Here is a 5862-nt window from a genome sequence, read left to right as displayed (position 1 = left end):
TAACCAACAATAATAATCCAGTCAATATGTATATTCCACATAACTGAATAAAACATGTTTATAAAGAAAAATTTATTTACAAATTGTTAACTTACAAAATTAATTTTACTTTTTAAATATATAGGTTATAAAATTAAAAATTTGGTAAAAGTTAAAGCAACTTTTTGGACTCATATGATTTTGAGATGGTAAGAAAATTAATGATGCATAGTCAATAGTAAAATATAAAATAAATTATATAGTAATTTACCTTGAGAAAAAATAAACACAAATATTTTTACCTTCGTGTATTTTCTTTGCTTCAATCCTTCAATAGAAGAACATCATGTTGATAACGTATAGTAAACTTAAAGCAAAATAAGACAAGAAATATAAAAGATAAAACAATAGAAATAGGAAGACAAAAGATGGGAACATTTCTTATTCTTCAAATTCATCAAGTCTTCAATTGTATACAATATGAACCTTTATGTCTCTATTTATATTGTAACATAGAGGCATATAAAATGTTAGTCATAAACAAGACATTAACATGAATATAATGGGGAGGTTATAAACCAAAAGGTTACAAGAATAATGGTTATAAATGTGGAGGTTATGGAGGTTATGTTCATCTTCATAATGAAGAAAATAGTGAAGATAAATGGGTGAGTAACTTCTTGGTGTAGTGGACATCCACACTACAATATTTTATAACATAAATCTTATGATAAAATATCTATGATACAATAAAATAAATAAATAAATAAATATACCAAAAATGTATGACAATTTATATGCTAAAAATCTATAGATGTACCATAATAAATATATCCTAAGATTGTATAGATGTTGAATTTAAGAAATGAAAAATTTATCATTTTATTTATATATAGAATTAAGACATAAAAAAAAAAGAGAGATAATAGTTGATCATAAATTTATGTGATACATCATTTAAATAGGAAAAAAATGAAGTTCCCTAAAAATAATAATGATAATAATGTTAAATCATCTTTAAAATATTAAGATAACTGCAGTATAGATTTTATATATATATATATATATATATATATATATATATATATATATATATATATATATATATATATATATATCCCCCTTTTTAGAAATGACAGATTAGAGGACGAACACAGCATAAGCAGGTTGTACAAAAGGTTTTCTGAATTGTTCAACAAACTTAGTTTTTCCTATTTTTTTCTGCTAACACGTGTATTGTTCTCTAGCAAACCACGTACCACTTACATTGCAAACAGACTATCTTACAGATTCCTATCATCCTTCTCTTTTCAACATTCGCTTTGTTCTTCACTCTTCTTATAGTTTCTCTATCATTTGTTTTGGTAATTTATCTCCTCTTTCTCCATTTTACTTTTTCTATGAAAATTAATTTTTCTATTTGGAATCTCAAATTTCACCTCTTCTTCCTTGATTGTTCGTCCTTCTAATTGTGTGCTATTTTTGCTGATGTATCTCTTCCCTAATTTTTTGTTGTTTTAGTGCAGTTTCTTTGATTTTAATCATTATGACAACTTTTAAATTGTCTCTTATTAGATTTTATACGTACTTATTAACAATTTTTTTCTAATTTATTCATGCATGTCTGGATTCTATCTCAAAGTCTCTTTTATAAATTTACTTTTTTGTTTGTGCTGTTAAAATCTATGTAACTAGATGTGCCTCTGCTTATTTATTTTTTAAATTCTAACAAGTATTCTGTAGTTGCAACAACTAATTCAATTTAAGTGACACACTTAAGGTGTTTGATAGTATGTCTAAACTAACTAAATTTTTTTCTACGGATTTTCTTTTATGTATTCATTTGTACGTGAATGATCCAAAAGGTTGGTGCTTTGTTTCTACTAGATGTCTGTTGTTTATATATATTTTATTTATTTATCCCAAGAAATGGTTTGTCCTTTGTTTGCATCTATTTCAATTGCAAGTTGTTGCTATTAGTTAAACTTTGTGTTAGCGAAAAAATTTAGATATAATGTACAGTTTTTTCAGCACTCTATTAAACTATAAATATTATTTTTATCAAGATAAAATATTTCTCGAAGTAAGAATGTCAACATATAAGGGCAATACATAGATTTTAAAAGATCAAGGACATCGGCTAGATGATAGAGTTATGGACTACTTTTACCTTTTTTTGGTTAAAGGTAAAGCATGAAGAAGTTGTACATGCATAAATTTAGATATAATGTACAGTTTTTTCAGCACTCCATTAAACTGTAAACATTATTTTTATCAAGATAAAATATTTCTCGAAAAAAGAATGTCAACATATAAGGGCAATACATAGATTTTAAAAGACCAAGGACATCGGCTAGATGATAGAGTTATGAACTATTTTTTCCTTTTTTTGGTTAAAGGTAAAGCATGAAGAAGTTGTACATGCATATGTGGTGTTCGGTGAAAGTTTTGAATAAGCTTTTCCTTGTTTTTTGGACAAAATATTTCTACTTCATTAGTCAATAAATCAATAAGTATGTTACTATCGGACAACTTCAATCTCTTGTTATCATTTATATTTAGAAATATGTTTCAAATGTATAATATACTTCTCTTTATATAGTGAGGTGCTTTCTTTCTTTAATTTTTTCCACTCAAACTTTATTGGGGTGCTTAAATTTGATAATAATCGTCATCCTCTTAAACGAAAACTTCTTAGAGGACTAAATGAAGGATGGATTGAAGTACTCCATCATATCTATTTGATCTCTCTTAACTTTGATGGTTGAATAGGTGTATAATGTGATTTCACGAATCTTCTTTCTCAAATTCGTAGTAGGATTCATGTATGTTGTCTTGAAATGGATGTTGTGAGCCGTATATTAGTACACAAAGGTGTTTTTCCGAGTTAACCCTCAAATCTGAGTAAATATTGTTTGGAGATGGTTAGCCCTTAACTCTAAAATGTTAACTCTATTTGTCTTTTCTAGACATATGGTTGCTTACATTCATTTTGTTCCTTCATGCTTCAATGACAATTAACATAGACATTTGCACTTCCTTTTGCTCCTGTATTTCTTTTATCATTAGTGTTGAATTGCAACTCTTCATTTGATAAGATATTCATTTGGTTATAGAAGGTTCAAGCTCAAACTTAGTAAAATGTGTAGTACATGTTTCATGTCGAACATTGTCTTTTTTATGGTCTTACCAACAAGTGAATGAATACCTCAATTTGGGATTATAGGAAGTCAAAATGTACAGTTGATTTCTTTTCCTAATCAACCGAAATAAGTATTTGAAGGGAAACTATTGCAAGCTGTTGTTGAAACATGGCTATTGTGCCGACACTTTTAGTTTCAAGACAACTTTCTCAATGGCGAAATCAAGCCTCAACTTAATATTTGACATGTTTCCATTAAAGATGTCAATCTGATCCTTATTTGAGCTATCCTGAAGATTCAACATCATTGCATATTTCTCAACAAAAGTTGTCTACATCTATGTTAAATTTTAATTATTTTGAGTTTGGATACTGTTTGAAAAATTAGAGATTGATCTCTGCAGCTGCAGATTTGAATAAGTTTGTCCTAGGAAAGAGGCAAAAGTTATACTGAAAGAAGTTGAAGGCAAAAGCTTCTAATTTTTGTATAAAGCAGACTGCTCGGAGGGAATGGCTATATTGATTCTTTTAGTAATATAAATATGGAGGAGTAAATTTCATTTGAATTTTCAAATTATGGTTTGTTTCACATTAAACATGTTAGCACACAATAAAGTTTTGACGTTTCTAGCTCATATTTCGAAAAGTAAAAGGCTGAAGAACAATGTTTCTTTTCTCTATTTATTTAAATATATCATTCAATTATAAATATAATTTAGAATTGTAATTGTGATTAAGCTTCCTTTTATCGTTCGATTTTTCCTTGCTTTCAAGATTCACACTCTCTATGTAGTACGCAACTCATAAAATATATTTAGTGAATGATTTCCTCGGAGAAAATATGTTTTGTTGATGTTCTTTCAAAGATGTTTGCTCATAAAATGCCCCCTTTCTTTATTTGTGAAGAGAAAACATTTTGATACTTCTTAACAATGTCTAGCTTGCACCTACTATGATGTCAATGTAAGCGACATAATATGAGATGTGCAAAGGAGCATATGTTAGCCCCTGCATATTACTATATACTATTAAATTAGTAACAATAATAGGATAAATATTGTGTTTTTAGCAACATTTAGGGTTGTTCTTTGAAGGAGTACTCTTTTTCCCTTTCTTTTTTACTTTGTGTGGAAGACAATTTAATTAAGTGTTAGACTAAACCATAGCCCATATATAGAAAGAGTAGTTACACTATTATGGGTAGTGATAGCATTAAGATTCTAAGGTTGCGAAAGTATCTTATATATATGGTACTAATTTAGGAGAAACTAATTCATCATTATGTGCTTGTAGTTTTGATATAAGATACTAATTTAGGAGAAACTAATTCATCATTATTTGCTTGTAGTTTTGATATAAGATACTAATTTAGGAGAAACTAATCCATCATTATTTGCTTGTAGTTTTGATAGTGCATCTTCTGGAGAAGTTGACATGATAGTAATTTAATATTTTAAATGATCATATTTCAATTCAAGATTTCAAGTTTAAAATTTAATTTTCTCGTTCATTTTATATTTATCCAGTAGCGTAGATTTTAATTGCTTAGTTTTAACTAACCTTGAATGCTTAACATTGCAGGACCGTAACATGGGAATTTTCCTTCATTGCTTAGCTTTGATCATCAAGGGTGGTCACTTATACATCTCTAAATCTCTACCTGAGAATTTAACAAAGATATCTTACATGCCAAGATTTTGATACAATGAGAGCTTTCATGAAGAAAGTGTGATCAATCTTGAGGCCTGCTTTGTGACCGAATTGTCAGTACTGAGCATCACATCATTTATAGTCATTCTTTGTTCTTTTACACTTGATTGGACTTTTATGTTTATCTTCTATATCTTTACATCCTTTTCTTTCCCTTTTTTCTTTTAATTCCTTTTTGTTGGGTTTAGGTTCAGGAACATCAAAACGATAGCTGAGTGCCTTGCTGATGAATTCATCAATGCTGCCAAGGGTTCTTCAAATAGCTATGCTATTAAGAAGAAGAACGAGATTGAAAGGGTTGCCAAGGCTAATCATTAAGAGATTGATGTTGGAGCAATTTTCTCTCGAGACTTTTTGGTTATGTTATTTTTTCATTTATGTTTTCATGTAGGCATTATAGCATCTGCTACTCCTTATGGATTTAGTTTGTTGGAGGATTTATGTTTGGTATTGTTATAAATGTTAAACTTTGAAGTTTTTTTTTTTCGGGTTCTCAGTAGAATTTTGTTAACACACATGGTATGGTTTGATTTTCTTTAGACGTTTTAAGTATGAAGATACTTCAACTCTATTTGTTAGCCCATTATGCAAATAGTCCTGTTTGACCCCTCCCCCCCCCCCCCCCCCCCAAAAAAAAGAAAAGAAAGAAAGGTCTAACTGCTGAGAATACTTTTGAGACAACAAGGTCGAGGTTAAGTTGCACCAACGCTTTTCTTTTCTTTACAAGAAGTTATTTCTGCCTGTAACCTGTTGAGGTTGTAGAAGCCTTTGAACCTCCAAACACAATTCATGTTTAATGCTATATGTTTTTGTGAAAACCAAACTAATCTGACTTTCCCTATTATGCTTCTTGCTCCCTGTTAATAGGGGGAACTTTCACATATAGTCGCTTAAAAATAGTTTAATTATTTTTTATAGCTATAGTTTAATAATTAAAATTTGTAGTTACATGTTATAGAGAGAAGTGAGGCGAGTGAGAGAGGACAAAGAATGGAAGTGAGGTGAGTGTATATTTATATAAGTTAGATAAT

The 5862-nt window shown here is 29.0% G+C and overlaps 1 long non-coding RNA gene across 1 annotated transcript; it reads left to right on the top strand.

Moving 5' to 3' along the window:
* The first annotated feature begins 1850 nt into the window (after window positions 1-1850).
* On the top strand, window positions 1851-5315 carry LOC104644593 (uncharacterized). The gene is made up of 2 exons (XR_002026080.3): window positions 1851-4884; window positions 5020-5315. It is a non-coding gene; the product is annotated as an uncharacterized lncRNA (long non-coding RNA).
* Window positions 5316-5862: the final 547 nt, after the last annotated feature.

Source organism: Solanum lycopersicum, chromosome 11, assembly GCF_036512215.1.
Source record: "Solanum lycopersicum chromosome 11, SLM_r2.1".
NCBI classification, from domain to species: domain Eukaryota; kingdom Viridiplantae; phylum Streptophyta; class Magnoliopsida; order Solanales; family Solanaceae; genus Solanum; species Solanum lycopersicum.
This window is presented reverse-complemented; position numbering and strand designations above follow the sequence as displayed.